This window comes from Staurois parvus, unplaced genomic scaffold, assembly GCF_062004578.1.
Source record: "Staurois parvus isolate SC_StPar_1 unplaced genomic scaffold, SC_StPar_1.0 ptg000078l, whole genome shotgun sequence".
Classification (NCBI taxonomy): domain Eukaryota; kingdom Metazoa; phylum Chordata; class Amphibia; order Anura; family Ranidae; genus Staurois; species Staurois parvus.
The window spans coordinates 11,911,327-11,931,794 of NW_028317874.1; the positions used below are offsets into that span (position 1 = coordinate 11,911,327).

The 20,468-nt window shown below is 40.1% G+C and overlaps 1 pseudogene; it reads left to right on the top strand.

Moving 5' to 3' along the window:
* The first annotated feature begins 1,997 nt into the window (after nt 1-1,997).
* Nucleotides 1,998-18,870, top strand: LOC149469266 (phospholipid scramblase 2-like; annotated as a pseudogene).
* The last annotated feature ends 1,598 nt before the right edge of the window (nt 18,871-20,468 follow it).

The window sequence follows — 20,468 nt, forward strand, 5'->3', positions numbered from 1 at the left end:
TTATATGTTCACCAGGCATACCTTAGCACACGACTTATCACAGCGGTCTTTTCCACAAACTTCAGTGCAGGATGAAGAAATTATGGTGGCATCAGGCACTTGGTCTGTATTCTCCCCGCCTTGCCTTGAACTGGGAGGAGAGTTAACGGATTGTGCAGAGCTGGGCTCAAGTGGATGGAGGGCTTGCACATGTACTTCTGAGCCACACTATGCACTTGATGGACATGATACAGTCCTTAGCAAAATGTACGGTAGAAGCACAACACTTGAAACATACCCCAAATTTCTTTAAAAGCTCATTACACTCAAGGCATTTTCCTAAAACTGATGCATTTTTGAGGGTGTGTGGCTTCTTGTGAATGGGACACTCACTGTTAGGGTTTTCAATCTGCCTACTCTGTTATTTTCAGCCACAACTGTTGTGGGAATGGGGAGGATGTCAGTCTTTCACGGATACTGGGCCTCTACGGTTCCTATAGTTGGACTGAAGACTGGTACCCTTAGGAAAGGATGAAGAGAGACTGTACTCACCATAGGAAAAACGTGGGTCGTTCTTGGTCTCTGCAATGTTCCTGATGAATTCGCAGAAGAAAGAGAATGGAGGAAAGGAAACATTGTTATGTTTTTTGTATGATGACCCTAGTGTGGACCATTTTTCTTGCAAACCATATGGGGGCTTGGAGACGATCGGGTTTACCCCTCTGGCAGTGTCCAGGTAACTGAGTCCAGGTTGTTTTGGGTCTGCCTTGGCTAGCTGAAGCTCAAGAAGAAGGTCATTCAGTCTCTGGAACTCCTTGTTGTCCTTATCAGATATCTTTGGGAAGGTCTCCAGACGCATGAACAGAGCATTTTCTATAGCTTCTGGACTGCCATAACTTTGCTCTAATCGATCCCAAGCTGTGAGGCCTGCTGTAGGATTGTCAGTGAAAACTGATCTTAATGGCTTAACACGTGCAGCAGATAGATGACCAAGCCATCTGATCAGCAGATCCAACTCTTTAGCAGCTGTAATACCAAGATCATTGACTGCAGTTCTGAAAGCACATTTCCAGCTTCTGTAGTTTTCAGGTTGGTCATCAAAACTTGTAAGACCAGTTTTTGTAAGCTCTCCGTGAAGTATGTACCTCACAAACTCTGCTGTCTCAGTTGTCTCCGACTTTATGCAAGATGTTGGTGGCTGAACGGCGCTGATTGTGCTGTCTTTGACATCGCTGTTATAAGACACAGGAAAATATGGTGCATTCAGGCAAGTTTCTTGCTTCAGGCGAGTTTCTTGCTTGAAGTTAGTTGCTCCAATGGTATGTTTATTTGAGGCTGTACTGATGACAGGAGATTGATAACTTGCCTGCAGCTTGCTCTGATGCTCTGTGAGGTATGAAGGAAGGTTAGGAAGATAGGCAGGAAAGGTGTTGGAGTGATTTTGCATGCAGGACGTTGCAGGAACCTCTTTAACTTGATACTGAAAAGAAGTCTCTATATTGTCAGGAGCATCGGCATTGATAGAGTGTACACTAAAACAGTCTGTAGTGTGTTTGAGGGAATCTTCCATATCTGCTATGTTTAGGTTAATGCCGTCTTTCTCACTTGCACCTCCATCTGCACTGATAGCTTGTTTTAGGACCCTTAGTTTTGCCATAGCTGTTTCATGTTTACACTGTTCGTTTAAGATTTCTATTACTGCTCCTTGGCGTGCCGTCTGAGTTTCCAACTCTGCTCTTTGGCGTGCCGACTGAGTTTCCAACTCTGCTCTTTGGCGTGCCGACTGAGTTTCCAACTCTGCTCTTTGGCGTGCCGACTGAGTTTCCAATTCTGCTCTTTGGCGTGCCGACTGAGTTTCCAACTCTGCTGTCTAAGTTACTAACTCTGCTCTCTTTTTTGCATATGCAGCCTTCACCTTGCTGGCTTACACTTCAGCGCGGGCACTAATAAGTCGCTCACTGAGTGTAGAGCGTCTTGAACTATGTGATTTAGAGGACTTTTTAGAAAGTTTTGTAGAAATGGATCTGTGAGATGCAGTGTCTTGTAGCAGTTTTATCTTTACTTCTGCCTTTCATTTGGTTTGCTGGATAAAACTGTCTCTTTCTAGATTAAGACCCTGGAAGCTGCTTAATGCCTGTAACGAATCTTCTGTGTTCATATTTTGTAAAACATTATTGAACTTATTGCTGGTAAACTGATAAAGCTCATGCAAGGCAATAAATTGTTGGATGACGCCCTCTAATGGCCGTACCTCGTGTTCAACAGACAGTGTGTTATATTGAGTCACAATCTTTTACCATAATAACTTCAAACTACTTGTTAGTTCAGTTCTTGAGTTTCATAATTTTCCATAATTTTGCAAGTTGGTTTAACTGAGCATTTGGGTAACACAGCTGGATCAGAGACTTGGTCTGCTGTGTGACATCTCTTCACAGACTAGCCCTTGTTACTCATATTGACACAAGCAGATAATGACTGAGTGATAATCAAGCGGGGAAAGTTGTGCCTGGGCTTAGTTATGGAGGCTCACACATGCTCCTTACATCCTCTTGCTTTGCAATGAGAACAATAAATCTTGTCTGTATCAGTACCATCCCCTAGGAATCTTCTAACTAGGCGGTAACTCCATTTTTCTACGGTTCTGACTCGATTACAGGACCATAAACTTTATCTCCAACAATGTATACAGCTATACGACATGGTGTTGAACTATCTCTTGCATTGGGTCAGACAGTTTAACTCAATGAATAAACTCACATGTTGAGGAAGTCAGATGAGGAAAACCATTGAAATGTTCCATTTAATGGAGGATAATCATACATAGAGAAACGTTAATGTCATAAGCCTCATGAAAAAATGCATTCAGGAATACAGGATACAGTGCAATGACTATCAGAGAGAGGCAAGGGGGAGGGATATAAACAAGTACACTAAGAGAAAGAGCTCAGCTTAGACAAGAGGAGCCAGCTTAAAGATGCAGATCAATAATAAAGAAGTGATGGTCACAGAGAAATAATATGAAATCAAATAGTGTAGCACAACAGAAGTACATCCTGAATTCAAAGCAGAGTTGCCACTCTTTTCTGCTTGCACTGCAGTTTGTTTGCTTTGCAAGACTTGAACATCGTAACTAGATTTGCAACTTTATACTATTAGGGCTTATGTATACGGGGCATTTGGAAAACTCTTCTGAACAATGGAAACTGACTGCTGGAAAACGTAGGTTAAAAAACGGCGTTTTATCAGCGTTTTTATACCGCATTTATGCACGTTTATGTGCGTTTGTGTTTAGAAGCATTTTTAAAAGATAACCTCAGCTGACCTTCCCAAATGCCCAGAATGCACTGAAAAATAGTAAATAATTAACTATTTCAGCCATTTTGAGAGACAGAGAGCAGAAGCAGAGAGATCAGTATGTGTTGAGATTACCTATCTTTTCTGGTTGTATTCACTATGGATCCCATCATGAGCATAATGCAGCACGTTCTACCATTTTTTCCTTCACGTGAAACCTGGAACTGACTGCGTGTGTACTGGGTCCATTTGCATACATGGAAAACGTTTTGCATGCATTTCTGATGATGAAAAAAGGCTCTGGACAGCATCTGGACATGGAACAGTTAAAAACTGCTTCTAAACGCAAACGCTTATAAACACGGTCAATCACATTTACAAGCATTTACATGCATTTACATCGTTTGGCGTTTGAAACGCCGATAAAATCTACTCCTGAACACAAGTTTGGTGCTTTAAAAAAAACAACTGTAAACTCAACTGCCTGTAAACGACTGTAAATGACTGTGTATATGGACACATAGGAAAACATTATGGAGAGTTCAGGGGCTGCTAAAAAAAATGCTGAACAGCTCCTGAACGTCAGTTTAGGAGCTGCAGTGTACTTGAGCCCTAATACAGGAGCCTTTAGTATACTTTAAGTAAGGACAGGAAAACAATGATTTCAACTATTTCCAAAAATATATATAGCTACTCTTCAGATATAGCTAAAATACAGCACATATACCCAAAATGTTTTTACTTACATTATTTTTTTTTTGCAGGTGTCCCATCCTTTAATTAAAAGAGAAATCAAATTCATGCAAGGTAACACACGTTTTTTTAATCAACATTATCTGTTCAGACATACAGAGAACAGAAGTACAAAGTGCATATTAAGGAGGGGTTCTGTATGCTGACACATGGGTGTGAACATGCAAATCATATGCTCATAGATAGTGATGGGCGGAACATCCGCCTATTCGGCTCGCGTTTGAACATTTGAACCTAACAAAAGTTCGACAGTGAACTTCGAACAGGGACAATTCATTAAGTGGTATCTTACCGTAAGCAGCAAGATACCACACAGCTACTTAAATATTTATTAAGTATCAGTCTTTTAGTAGTTAGAACATTTATTTAATGTTTCAGTTATCGTTATCGTTCCCGTTGACAGCTGAATGTAAAAAGAGTTTCAATTAAAAAATGTAAAAAAAAACCCGGCATGGTCCCCCCCACCCATAGCAAGCCCTTCGGGTCTAGTATGGATTTTGAGGGGAACCACCATGCCAAAATTAAAACAAAAAATAGCTTGGGGTCCCCCCAAAATCCATACCAGTCCCTTATCTGAGTAGGTGTCAGGAAAAGGGGGGGGTGAGCAAGTACCTCCCCTGAACCATACCAGGCCACATGTGCTTTGGGTCAGGGGGGCTTCCCCCAAAAACATGTTGATGGGGACAAGGGCCTCTTCCCCACAACCATGGCTGCTGGTATGCGGATGGGGGGCTTATCGGAATCTGGGAGCTCTTTTAACAAGGGGCTTACAGATCTCGGCCCCCCGTGTGAATGAGTGTGCGGTACATGGTACTGCTACTCATTCACAAAAAAAAAGTGTAGTGTAAAAAATGACAGAAGACAGTCTTTGACAAGTCCTTTAATAAAAAGAAAAATTAAAGAAAAGTCCCCTGTAGTAGATCCAATGTGAATCACAATGCCCGCTGCCACCGGTGACCCTAAAAAAGAAAAAAAAACCACTCTGCTCTTGACGCTGACTCTTGGCTGTCTGACAACTGAGGGGGCCTGATAGTTCCTAAATACTGTGATGCTGTCACAAGGGGGCAGAGTCACCCGCTTGACATTGCCGGGTGGCCCTGCCCTCTTGTGACATAAGTTTTACTCGAACATAAAGCCCAACTCTACACATAGAATTTTCACAAAAGTTATAGCAATATCTGAATTTAATAACATGTGGTTTGATACTGTATAATGCATGCTCCAACCTCTGAATGTATATCAGCTAAGCTCTGGTGGGTCTTAAATAAAAACATGATTTTCTCTAATGGTTTTGGGTGCCTATCGCTGTTTGCACATGCACAATATTTTTCACTTTTGGTTATAAAAAATATCCAATAAACTCAAAATTAGTCATAAATTTAGGCCAAAATGTACTCTGCTACATGTCTGTGGTGAAAAAAACTCTCAATACAATATTAATTGGTTTGTGTGAAAGTTATAGCGTCTACAAATTATGGTGTATATATATTGGAATTTACTTCGCTTTTACTTTCTGACTGCCTATCACATTTCTTGAGGTGCTAAAATGCCAGGGCAGTACAACCCCCCCAAATGACCCCTTTTTGGAAAGTAGATACCCTGTAGGATTTTGCAGAGAGGCATGTTGAGTCCATGGAATATTTTATTTCTTGCCACAAACTTTTCAACATTTACATTTTTTTTTAATTTGTATTTTTTACACGAAGTTGTCACTTTAACAATATATTGCTCATGCATGCCATGGGTATATGTGGAATAACACCCCAAAACACATTCTTCTACTTCTGCCAAGTATAGGGATACCACATGTGAGAGACTTTTTGGCAGCCTAGCTACCTACAGGCCCCTGAAATCCAATTACCACCTCCAAGCTTTCAAAGGGCATATTTCCTCATATCACTTCCCTACCACCTATAACTTTCGGAGGTCCTAAAGTGCCAGGATAGTACCCAAATGACCCCTTTTTGGAATGTAGATAACCCAAGGAATTTGATAAGAGGCATGGTGAGTATTTTACAGATATCATTTTTGTCACAGGGTTTTGAAAAAAATAAAAAGAAAAGAAAAAATAAACTTTTGTTTTCATTCTTCCAACAACATGTGGCAACAAATGAGAACTGCAAAATACTCACCATGCCTCTTAACAAATAACTTGGAGTGTCTACTTTCCACAAAGGGGTCATTTAGAGGGGTTGCTTCCACTAGCCTGGCATTTTAGCGCCAACATTAGAAACCTATGCCACTCATCACCCACTGTTGAAGACCAAACCTTTTCTGACACTTTTTGTTCACATGAAAAAACTGTATTTTTGCTAGAAAATTACTTTGAACCCACAAACATATTTTTTTTTAAAGCAGAGGCCCTAGAAAATAAAATGGTGGGTGTTGAAATTTGTTACATCACACAGTATTTGTTCAGCTATTTTTCAAACACATATCTTTTGGGAAAACTACACTTTTTAATGCACAAAAACACAATATATTGCCTAATTGAACAAATGTGTGAGTGCAAATATACAAATTGCTGTGCTGCCTATCTCAAAAACCCCTTAAATAATTAAATAAATGAATGAACTCCCTACTACACAAAGGTTCCCCACAAATGTGCATGTGCTATAATGCCCCGTGGCCAGGCAATTATATCCCTCCTCCCCAGTGACTAAATCCCAAATAAACCAATAAGTAAGTACAAGGTGCTTAAAGGACAATAGTGCTAAAAATAGCACATATACAATGCCATGAAACTGTGTATTCAGTGAAATTGTGTAAAAGAAACCCCCATCCGCATCTGGTGTGAATATAAAGTGATACAGTAGTAAATCGTATCCATAGCAATTCTCTGTGTGAAGTACTCCAATTAGTGCTCCCCCTCCAGAGCCCCACTCACCACAGATAATTGACCCTCTGGAATGGTAGGTCAAATATCGCATGAGATATTGCAGCGCTGTCCTGCAGGAAAGTTGGCCGTCTGTGTGGTCTTGACACCTCTATATGCTGATGACAGACTCCATAGTGAAAACACCTCTAGATCAATCGTTTTGAGACAAAACTCCTCCAGAACCTCCACAGTACTCCTCCACCACGGTAAAAACATCAAAGGGAAACTGTCAACGCCTATGGTAGTGAGCTCTATAGATCCACAGCTTGGGGTTCCCCAGGGCGCGGAGTCTAAGCCCAAGGCTGCTTGTTCACCAGGGCCCCTGATGGTGGGGATGGACTTGCAGCAGGCTGGGACCAGGGTGTGGCCCCCAGGTACACCCAGCTGAGGTGGAGGAGACCGCTAGCGGGAGCAGAGTACAATGGGAGAAGACACAGGGAAACCAATGGGCAAGCCGAGGTCAGGACAAGCAGAAAACAAGCAAGGTCAGGAAAAAATCGGGGTCAGTACACTGATAGCCAACACAGGCTTCCCAGCAGAACCACATGGGAGCTCCAACAACAAGAAGTTGCTCAGTCAGAATTGCCTAGTCTGAGCACATCTTATATAGACCGGCAGACAAGGAGGCGGGACAGGAAGTGATGGAAGGGAAGGAAATAAAACCCAGAGGACAACAGACGATGCCCATAGAAGCACAGACAAACACACATGTAAAGGAATCAGGAGCAGCAAGGAGGTAAGAATAAACAAACAAGAGGCTGCAGGCTAACTTGTGACAGAAACTTCCATAGCGTAACACCGTATTTCATAGGTAAAAAACAATTCAAATTGCACTTACATAGAAACCATGAGGGCATCTCGTGAGCCGGGCTTGATAGCACTACACTTGTCCTCTGAGAAGGAATTGCTTTTTGCTGGGATTTAAATTGTCATACACATGGCTTTTATATAAGCGCAATTTAATTGTTTTTTACCTAATAAATACAGTGTTATGCTATGGAGGTTTCCCTTTGATGTTTTTATAGTGGTGAAGGAGTACTGTGGAGGTTTTGGAGGAGTTTTATCACTTTTTGTAGTAGGGAGTTCATTCATTTAATTATTTCAGTAGTTTTTGGGAGAGGCAGCTCAGCAATTTTTATGTTTGCACTCACACATTGGTTCACTGGTACACATTTGTGATTTTGCTAGCAGAAGCCAGTCTAATTGATCAGTCCTCTGTGCAGATTATACTCACACATATTGCCCAATTGTTTGATAAAATATAAAAGATGATGTTACGCCGAGTAAATAGATGCCAAACATGACATGCTTTAAATTTGCATATTCCGTGCAATGGCAACAAAGTACATACATTTTTATTATCAATAGGCAGTGCTTTTACAGGTCACCAATTGAGATTTATACAGGAGGTGATGTTCGTGGCGATACCTCACATGCACGGTGCAACCACTGTTCATACGGGGTCAATGCTTGCACATTCAGCAGCTGCGCGCAGGGGAGGCAAGGGTGATTTTTTTTTTTTTAGTTATTTTTTTTATATTCAAATATTTTTATTGAAAGATTCTCAACAAACATGTTATTGTACATTGTTTAATAAAGAGGTTCACGTTAAGTTGTGACTGATGGCAAACAGAAATATGAAAAGAAAAAATAGGTCCCCACCAATTGGCTGGGGACAATATAGACAAAGTCGTGGTTACTGGAGAGGTATACTCGGGTCAATGTGAACCGTAATTGGTTGGGCGTGTGATTTATAATGGGGAGAGAGGGGGGGGGGAAGGCACCAGTCAAGTGCGTTGGTCATAATATGATATTAGTAAAGTATTTTTACACTGTCCCTTTCTTTCTTTCTTTCTTTCTTTTTTTCTCTTTCTTTCTTTCTTTCTATTTCTTTCTTTCTTTCTTTTTTTCTCTTTCTTTCTTTCTTTTTCTTTCTTTCTTTCTTTCTTTCTTTCTTTTTTTCTCTTTCTTTCTTTCTTTCTTTCTTTCTTTCTTTCTTTTCACAGGGAATGTAAATATCCCCTCTGACTGCAATAGGCATTGACAAGTTTCTCCTTTTCCATAAACTATTTTTTTTTAACTTGCAATTTGAGTTTGAATGTGCTAGAAAATTTGGCTGCTTTAATCAGTCACTTCTCTAGCACAGCCCCTTCCCATTAGTATATACCTTTTTATGTAGTTGCCGGTAAAGCAGTGTAGGCCAATACCATATGATGTAATAGCTCTGAGTCTGTTGGGGCTGCTGACATCACATCCAAGATGGCAATTTCCAGTAGCAGTCTCAGTTTTCTGGATGTCTACAGAAACGATAAACAAAACATGCATTAAATATGTTAAAACCATTGAAACAAATAGTCTGGCAACAAAATCTCTGTAAACATTAGTGTATGTTCAGCTTTTTTGCATTAGCATTTAGCGGCGTTTTGCTGTGATTAGCAACGTTTTCCCACAATTGCGTTTTTAGTGGGGTTTTTTTGTCAAAAAACATCCAAAAACGCTGCGTTTTACCACGTTTTTCAGCATTCGAGCGTTTTTACAGCTAAAAAACTCCTCTAGAAACCGACTAGTCCTGGGTTTTTTTTACAGCCAAAAAACATCCCAGCCAGAAAATGTTGATTACAGTCTGTGTGCATGGACACATAGGATAACATGCTGGGGGGTTTACTGGCTGTAGAAAAAAACGTCAAAAGTCAAAAACAGCCGCTGTAAAAATGTCAAGTGTGCATGAAGGCTAAGGGATTACTATGTGCACGGATATCCACATGCCCCTGTAGGCATGCAATCCCAGCAGACTGTAACAATTTATCCCTGATCTTGTTTATTTGCTTTAATAAATCAGCTTCAGTGTATAAGAATATAGCAATAAGAAGAAATTGTGTAGTATTAAAAGTACTGTACAGTATACACATGTAGCACTCACCCTCTAAAAAGCCTACTGTGTGTTCCCATGGTTCTTTCCCCAGCTAGTGTACTAACAACAGTCATGCACACAGTCTCAGTCACTCTTCTGGCTAGGAGTTTCCTTTTTCTGATGCCTTATTAAACTTGAACTTGTATGGGTGCAGGGTAACTGTGGGATACTTCTGTAGGGCAAAGTAGTAACTTGTGGATACCTGTCTCTTCCTTTAGACTTGTAGTAGCAAATGTCCTTGAAGCATCATATGATGGAATGAACTAAACAGGGCACCATCGGAAATGTCCACCTTTAGGATGGCACTGATCCCAGAGGGATAGCTGCCGCACCTAGTCACTAAGGATCTCACACATCAGTCTGGACTCAGAAATGTCCTTGGATATTTGGATAACTCCTTCCAATATCAGCCAGACATGTCTCTCGTAAACTCTTCAGACCAAATCCCCAAACGAAATCCCTTGATCAGCTCCTGCAAAGTTCAGTAGAATAGGCACTCCAGCTAATGCAGCTGGGACCTCAATGAGCAAGTAAAAGAGCACGGCTGGATGCCCAGAAGGGCAGCAGCCCTTCAGGCTAGGATCTTCTCTTCCTAAACAGGAACCCCTCTGCTCTAGGCCTCAACGTATTTATGCACTCTCTCAGCCACCTAATAGGCACCCTCTCCCAAGGATTGGCTGGGACCACAAATATTTAGCTGCTTATTTGACTTCCCCATTCCACTACATTCCAGAACCCTCCAGAAGGCAGAGAGAAGCCATCAAACCTGCAACCAATGAGACACAGAACAGCCCAAAATAATCACAAGCTGCTCAACTGATTACAGTGGAGCTAAATAACTAAGTTTACCTAGCCTAGCTAGCAGCCTAACTAGGAAGGTGCTACATCCTATACATTTCTGGCATGCTGTCTGTCAGCAGACCTTTACAAAACTGCCAGTTACTTGACGAAATCCAGCTGATTATCAGACTTGTCACCTTTATTTGTTGAATATTGTCATTATTAATGTTTTCTCATAATCTTTATTTTCAATTTACAGAGGTCATGCCCCTTTCATCATTACAACTGCTACAAGTCAACAAATCTTTTCTACTCCAAGTTGACTGTTGTCCAAACTAGTTTCAGTGTTACTTTAATTCATATACTGTGCCAATTCTTGATAATGCTCACAATGAACGTCTGCAGATATACAGACCATTTGACTGTTCTTTTGGGATATACCAGTGTTGCCAGAAAAAACTATGTATCAATACATAGAATGTTTATGAGATAGCTGAATAAAGCGACATTATTATATAAATTAAAAAACATGATTTAAAACTGAACTCCAAGCAAGCATGTAATTATAAAGATGGAATAGATATAAGAATTATGTCAGCCTGACAAAAGATTTGTACTTATGTCCATCCTTTCCTGAGACTTGCACAGCCCTGCCACATAGCACAACCAAGCAGCGGACACCACTTTCTCTGTTAGTTATAGACTTTATATGGAATAAATTGGTGTCCTGTCTTTACTTCTATTAGAGCGTGGAAAGGTACATACAGAATGAGCTCATAAGCGCATCATTTCCTCCGCAGTCCACTGCACTGAAAAAAAAAGTGCTGCATGGAGTCTTTTTTTCAACACACACCCACATCACAGCGGTGTGAATTTACACCATGGGAAACCAAGTATTTGCCCTGGGACTGCACTGGGCAATGCTGTCCAATGCATCCTAATGCAAATGGTGTGAATGAGCCCTTAACATTAATCTGTATTTTAGTGTGAGAATCAGGGTAATTTCTATCATGGGAAAAAACAGTAATTTTGTTGTATGTGACAGTGTATTCACTTGAAGGTAAAGAGTAAAGAGCCTGCAATTCATCCTTACAAATAATTACTTTATTTCATTGAGTAGAGTGTACAGGCAGAGCTGGCTTACACATTTCAGCAATAGACAATTCACTGGTCTTATTGACTTTCAGCTGCTTTGTGACATTTTAACTGCCGCCCGTGAAGACGTCAAGTGACAAAACGCGTAGGGTAGAGCTTCAGACTGACATCACTACGTTTTGTAAGCGGCCAGCGTTCCTGGCTTTCTGTGATGATTTTAATGAGATGTGTTTGTTGCTAGTGTCGGCTAGACACTTTACCATGTGAGTGGAATAGATGAGTTTTTAAAGGAATAAATGTACCATACGGTATCACACTATCGCCTGCTTTGTTTTCTCTTTTCCTTCTGAGCCTGGGCAAAAGTAATTGGAGTGTCTTTTGGAGAATCTTGCTGCCGAGTTTCCATATCTGCAGAGTATTGCTCCCTAAAGGATATATTAGGAGAATCTGGATATCTGGGTTTCCCTTCCTACAGAGTAATGCCCCATTAGCTGAGAGTGAATATACTGGAAAGTCTGGTTACCGCTGTGTCTGCCTGCAGAGTATTGCTCTCAGAGCAAAAGCGCAATTGCTGGTTTATAAAATAACTAGCAATATGCTCTGGTGAGTTTATTTATTTCTATTGATGGTGGATTGGCACATTTGTGTTGGTGATGGATGTTTTTACAGTTGAAAGAAAATTCAGAGACACTTTGCTTTTTATATTTATTTATGTCACAATATAAGTTGTATATTAATTTTTACCTTTTTTTTGATGTATTAAAAATATACCATGCCTGAAATTAATCTTTCACTTCCCAATGTTTAAAAATGAAACTGTGCTTTGCCCATGAAAGGAAAAGCAACAGGTTCACTTTATTCTCCACATCCATACTGATCTTCTCTTCACTTCCCCACTACCCTGTGAGAAAATACAGCCCTGCATAAGTTCAGATACGATTTCTAGTTGGAGCTGGAACTAAATATGGTCGTTGTGTTGGAGATCCTGCTACAACGTACCAATACAGCATGGCAGCTAAGTGGTTCACACTTGCCTCTGGCAGCACTAGGGTTGCTAGTTCAAATCCCAGCTATGGCAATACCTCCCAGGAGTTTGCATGTTCTCCCTGTGCTTGTGTGGGTTTCCTCTGAAAACAGGCTGGTAGATTAATTGACTCCTGTGTAAATTCACCCTAGTGTATTAGGGACCTAAGGTTGTAAGCTCCTTGAGGGCAGGGACTGATGTGAATGTACAAAATACAGTATATGTAAACCACTGTGAATTGTCAGCACTATAGAAATTCCTGTAAAAATATGTAAAGCACACTTACACATGTTGACAGATATACCTGCTAGAATGCTTTCCTCCAGCACTAACAGGTCTGTGCCATCTACAGTGCCTTGAAGAAGTATTCATATCTCCTTGAAAATTTCCACATTTTGTCATTATAACCAAAAACATAAATGTATTTTATTGGGATTTTATGTGATACACAATGTGGCACATAATTGTGAAGTGGAAGGAAAATGGTAAATGGTTTTCAAAAGTTTTTACAAATAAATATCTGAAAAGTGTGGCATGCATTTGTATTCAGCCCCCCTGAGTCAATACTTTGTAGAACCACCTTTCACTGCAATTACAGCTGCAAGTCTTTTTGTGCAACAAAACTGAAAGCAGAGAGCACACAACCGCCCTAGTGTAACTCCATTTAATTGTGATAAAAAGACATAAAACAGATTGCAATCACATGGTACAATGGTAATAAAGCACTCTCAGTGTAGTGATAGTCCTCTTTTCTTCCTAATGTCATTGGCATCAATGTAGTAATCGGCTTGTGTCCGCGGCTGCTGGTGTCACCACAGTTCATTTTCCTGGTCAATTCTTCCACCCTGTCCCAACAGGCTTTGGCATCTTTCACCCAGAGGGCTTCTGTAAAAGGTATTCATTAGTTGTGCGTCGGCTGGTGAACTTCAACCCCAGTCTAAAGTCTTTTGCAGACTCTAACAGGTTTTCTTCTAAGATTTCCCTGTTTTTAGCTCCATCCATCTTCCCATCAACTCTGACCAGCTTCCATGTCCCTGCTGAAGAAAAGCATCCCCACAACATGATGCTGCCACCAGCATGATGTGTTCAGCGTGATGTGTAGTGTTATTTTTCTGCCACACATAGCGTTTTGCTTTTAGGACAAAAAGTTCAATTTTGGTCTCATCTGACCAGAGCACCTTCTTCCACATGTTTGCTGTGTCCCCCACATGGCTTCTCGCAAACTGCAAATGGGACTTATTATGACTTTCTTTCAACAATGGCTTTCTTCTCACCACTCTTCCATAAAGGCCAGATTTGAGGAATGCACTACTAATAGTTGTCCTGTGGACAGATTCTCCCACCTGAGCTGTGGATCTCTGCAGCTCCTCCAGAGTTACCATGGGCCTCTTGGCTGCTTCTCTGATTAATGTTCTCCTTGCCCAGCCTGTCAGTTTAGGTGGAGAGCCATGCCTTGGTAGGTTTGCAGTTATGCCATACTCTTTCCATTTTTGGATGTTGGATTAAACAGTGCTCCTTGAGATGCTCAAAGCTTGGGATATTTTTTTGTAACCTAACCCTGCTTTAAACTTCTCAACAACTTTATCCCAGACCTGTCGGGTGTGTTCCTTGGTGTTCGTGATGCTGTTTGTTCACTAATGTTCTCTAACAAACCTCTGAGGGCTTCACAGAAGAGCTGTATTTATACTGAGACTAAATTACACACAGGTGGACTCTATTTACTAATTAGGTGACTTGAAGGTGATTGGTTCCACTAGATTTTAATAGGGGTATCAGAGTAAAGGGGGCTGAATACAAATGCACGCCACACTTTTCAGATATTTATTTGTAAAAAATGTTGAAAACCATTTATCATTTTCCTTCCACTTCACAGTTATGTGCAAGTTTGTGTTTATATCACATAAAATCCCAATAAAATACATTTATGTTTTGGTTGTAACATGACAAAATGTGAAAAATTTCTAGGGGTAACTCAGATTACTCCAGCTATTCAATTAATTTCAAACAGTGTTAAAGTAAGGCTTATTCCTGGTGCACACTATGAGTTTTTTTCTTTCAACCGAGGAGCTCATGAGGAGGACTCTGTACTAACTATGCAATGTTAGTACAGCGTTCACCCTGCTGAGCTATTGTGTTCTGAGTGGGGGACTGCCCCCACCCCACCATAACACATGGGTCAGCGCACAGTCAGCCCATTGGCTGCGAGCACTCAGCAGATATTGATCGGCAGATGTTTTTCCAGCATGCCCATTCTACAGAAGCCGGACATTCAGCTGGCTTCTGTTAGACAGGCTGTTGTACTCACGGGCTGAATGTCGGCCAGTTTCTGTTGAACTGGCCAATACCAGCCTATAATTGTCCTATGTGTACCAGGCTTTACATTTCAACTCCCAGCAGGTATAGACTTAGTGCAAAGTAAACATATAACTCTAGTCTATTAGTCACTGCATAGAATTAGAAGCTACCTTTTTACATATTTTGGAGTATAAAGATGTGTAACCCAGGTGTTAATTAAAAATTAATTAACAAACCATTACATACACTTACACATGCAAAGCAGGGCTCAGAATGGGAAAAGGAGGGGCAGCCCTATGAGCTAGGCATGCTCTACTGCAAGGGTGTCAAACTGATGGCCCTCCAGCTGTTGAGAAACTACGAGACCCATCATGTCTCTGCCTGTGGGAGTCATGCTTGTAACTGTCAGCCTTGCAATGCCTCATGGGACTTGTAGTTCCACAACAGCTGGAGGGTCGCCTGTTTGATACCTGTGCTCTACTGCATTGCTCAGTGTTGTATCTATAACAATGCTGGTTTGCTGACAAGAAGAGACAGCCGATTGAGTAGAGAGATGACCTCATCAGTGTGTTGCTGCTCTTTTGTCGTGAAATCTGCAGGCTGGGGGTGGGAAAGTAACCAATGTGTATTGTTGGTGACTGTAGTACAGAAATGTTAGGTCACTGACCAAGCTATGCTGACTGGCATGGCCATCTGGATCACAAGACTGGATTAGAAAAAAAACAAATCTTTTGACAGGTTAGATATTTTACATGGAAGTACAATATGTCACCTGTACATTTTGTTTGCCTAAAGGATTTAAGGATGTTTATTCCAAAAATGATTGTTGCTAATTCATTTCTGGCTTATTTGATATAAACTGTTTAAAAACATGAATGATTTCGGCTTACATAGGTCGAAGTGCGGACACCTACTGGATAGATTTTGGCCTACATATTTTGAAAATGGCAATGTTGTACAGCAATGTTCATAATTCAGGATGCAAATGAGGAAAATATACTAACATTATCTAGCAATTTTACTTTCGGCATGTTTTCTTCACGGACTTTCAAGGTGAATCCAATAATTATAACAGTGACAAAAAATAATTATTATTTTATAGAATGCATTCAACATCAGGCATAATAGTGGCTAAGTGATTAGCACTTTTTGTCTGCATCTCTGTGGCCAAGGGTTTAATTAAGGAAACTGTCAGCATGAAGTTTACATGTTCAGATTATGTCTGGGTCAGTTTTTGATGGGTACTTTGGTTTACTTCTAAAAATTAGACCTTAAGTGTTTGTGATAGTGCTGGGGATATTAGATTGTGAACCCCATAGTGCATGCTTTGGATTTTTGTAGAAAGAATTACATATTTTGATTAGGCCAAGGAAAGCATGTGTTGCCTTGCTTACTTTGGCCATACATGGATTGAAGTTCCTACTGAACTGGCAGAATTTTGATACGTGTGTAGCACTCTCTTTTCAACAGAAGCTGGTCATTAGAAGTCAGTCCTGATGGAAAACAACATTCGATCAGTGCATGCAGCCAATGGGCCACAGCTCTGATCAGTGTACTCTGACAGTGGGGAAGGCCTGTTATCCGAATATAGAGACGCAGAGGGCAAAACCAGAAGCGACAAAATACTCATTGCTTCTGGTTTCTTAGACCATGATTGGGAACATTCTGCTAATCGATCATCTCTATGGTCAGCTGGTGGAACTGCGGGCTGCTGTCTCGGGCTCCCTGGTGAGACAGAAGAGCCAGGGAAAGTCGTGGAAGGCGGAGGGAGAGACCCTCTCGCTGCCTGTAAAAGCGATCCAGTGGCTAATTAGAAGTGGCTCAAAAATGGTTTCCTATAGTGCTACACTGAGAAAAGGAGGAGTCCAGAGGTTTGGAGCAGCTCTGTGCAATGCCCCTGCACACAGCAGAGAAGTATATTGTGATTGATTTTCAGAAAAAAAGATTTTAAGCTTTACAACCAATTAAATCAAAATAAAAAAGCCCTTACTCTAATCAATGCATGGTGTAAAACATATAAAAATGCCAGGACAATACAAAATCCTAAAAATGCCCCTTTTTGGAAAGTAGACCCCCCCAAGATGAATTTCTATAGCAAACATTTTTTGGAAATGAAGAAATATGCTGTCATTAAAGGGGTTAAGGGGTTAATATACAGGTTGCAGAGACAGGCTGGAAATCATATGAACAGGAGAGTGAAAGAGTTAAAAAAAAGTTCACACACTTGGTGAAGGTGCCTCATAATAAGCTGCTTTTGCTGAGTCATTTATTCTTTCTTCATTCCTAAGTTACTACGATCAATCCCCTTCTCCATTGGAAAAGAAAAGGGAGAGACCAACTATGTAAAAAGTTTAAGCTGTGCTTGAACTCAAATCAGAAGGGGTTGGAAATTTATCAACATTGGAACAGACAGAATCTGGAGTAGCTGTGCATAGCAATTTGATCACAAATTTGATCAATTTGGCATATAATTGACTTCAGTGCGTATGGGTCATTCATTAATAATGGTTGGTATTTCCATTTTAGCTTTTAGGGTTCATCAGTTTAGTGTAGTTGTCAACATACAAATCTTTTTTAAAACTTTTTTTCCATTACAAAACCACAACAAAATATAATTTTCATCCAAAATACAAACATTTCCCCTGCATTTTGCTGTCCAACCTCCCCCCCACCCAAACCCCTTACAAATTAACCCGGTCCATATAACTCTTCCCTTCTCTTTCCAACTTTCCAGTCTATACCTGTGATCTTTTTCCTCAGTCCTCGCTTCCGACTCTTCCTTTTTCCCTTACAAAACATTCGCTTTATTCTCCTACCTCAATTCAGTTCCCTGGGCCTCCCATTACTTCCATATATTTTCTGGATGCCTTGAAGTCAGACCATCTTCCCCATTTCTTTCTAAATTTGGCCATATTACCTTTGTCTATATGATATAACTCCTCCATCTTATTTATATATTCCACCCTGTCTAACCAGTCCGTCATTGTTGGAGGCTCCTGTACCTGCCAAAATGTAGGAATAAGCCCTTTAGCCTCACTAATTAGATGGTATAATACACTATTTTTATACTGCTTTACTGGTACTTCTGTCCTATAAAACAAACACACCCATGGATCCTTCTGTATAGTTGTCCCCAATATCTCTTGTATAAACTGGATTACATCTTGCCAAAACCCCAGTGTTTTTGGAAAGTCCCACCATATATGTGCCATTGTTCCCTTAGCTCCACATCCCCTCCAACATAACGGTGAAACTTCTACTCATTTATGTGCAACACTTGGTGTCAAATACCACCTTATTAAACATTTATAATTCATTTCAACCGTGTTCACCTCATGTGTTAATGTAAACATTTTATTTTTCTGTGATTCTATAATTTTTCTTCCCAGTTTCCTTTCCCATTTCTCTAAGAACAGTGGAGGACCTGCCCCCCCCCCCCCCCTCAGTTCAACAAGCATTGTGTATATCCCAGAAGTAACATGTTTTGGCGCCATACTGGAACCCAACATCTTTTCAAATGGGAGCATGTCCTCCGTCATCCTCAGTGGTTGGGGCAACTTTGCAATTGTTAATATCTCAATTCATCTAATGCCACAAATAAGTCTTTTTTACTCTAAGTCTTGAAAAGTGCCCATCTGCCCTTTAACTACTATATCCCCAGACATAGTTTTCTATTGTGCATTTATTATGTTTATTTCATTTTCGATAGACTCTATTGCTGGAAACAGTCAAATAGGAAAGCTTACTATGTACTTATCTGGGTGTGTTCCCTGGTTCGATTCCTTAAATTTTGAACTTTTGGTTCCTGTGGAATTGGATTTGAAAATGAAGGCAGCATTGCTGTGTACTTGCATTATTTTAGTAAGTTGTTTTTTTTTTTTTTACTACTATAACTAGTAATGTTAAACAATGACAATTAGTGTAGATGTTAATTTTGTGGTAATGTATTTTCAGTACTCACCCAAGGCTGTGTGTCTCAGAGTGGAACTTCTTGTGGTATTAGAAACTACTATACTATCTCTCTCTATATATATATCACTCATTTTCTCTCTCTCTCACTTTCATCTCTCTATATGCACGCTTTACTAAATGTACTTTACAGTCAAGTTTGTCCAAAATCTCAGCATGTGTGGATGTAATGTATCTGTGTAATACCTGAAAATGTCTAATTTAAAGTGAATACAATTTCAAATAGAAATTGTATTTGCTAAATATGTTTGGGAACATATTGGGATATAAAATAAAACCATGTCTCTTTTCTACAGGGGAGAGCCTATTTTAGAGAATGAAATGGAAGCTTGAGCATTCTGATCAAATCAACTATGCTGTACTCCATCACACATGCAATGTGCATGCTGAGAATTCTATGAATCTATAATATTTCAGTATGTTTTTTTCTTATGAGAACCATGATAAAAAAAGTGCAAAAATCCTTAAGACTCTGTTAACACTATTGCAATGCGATTTTGCCACAATTTTCAGTGTGATTATGCAGTGTGACTTTGATGCTACTTGCCTGTATTTTTTCATATTCTATGGGGCCAAGTCACACTGTAAAGTACACCAAAGTAGCACAGGAACCTTCTTTGAAATTGCCCCATGCTGAGTAGCATTGATGAGAACTGGTGGCACTGAGTCAGAAATCACAGCAGTGTGGACCAGCACTAAATATATATGTAGTTTACACTGATATAAGTTACAATTTTAAATGTAAGTTACTAGGACAAATGTTATTTTTGAAAAACATATTTTATGTATATAATTATACAGCAGATTGATGCCAGGCCTCATTACTCACATGCATGTTTACTCTAAGAATAAAACGCAACTTCTATTTAAACAAAACGTGCATAGTATATAATATAAACCATTAAAACAATAATCTCTCATTACCACTGTGCACAGTCTATATCATCTTTGGGACTTAAAATTTCAGTCTAGTTCCCATTCTGATCAGAAAAAGACAGGACCTCTTATTAACTGTCTCTAGTCAGGGGTTAGTTCTCTCCACACCAGCATGTCCCACATCAACAAAGTCCATAACAAACATCCAACATGTTTCACTACCAATACAATTGTCTTAAAGTAGAACTCCAGTAGCTAAATATATATATATATATATATATATATATATATATATATATATATATATATATATATTACAGCCTATCTCATTAAAGGATAAAAGCAACTTTTGCTTCACTATAGAGCTAGTGTGCACAGTACATCTTTTCCATCATAAGATGTACTAAAACCAGCCTCAGACAATTAGATTTTCTTTCCTGCAACCACTGACTGTGTTGATGGGGAATTCCCTCCCGTGGAGCTATTGTGTTCTCCTGGTAGGGGGGAGCCATGCCGGGAGAACACATAAATTACTGCTAGCAGCTATAGCAGCTGGCAGTAATTGCATAAGAAATCCGACAGACTGGTTGTATCCAAGTTGTACAACAACCGAA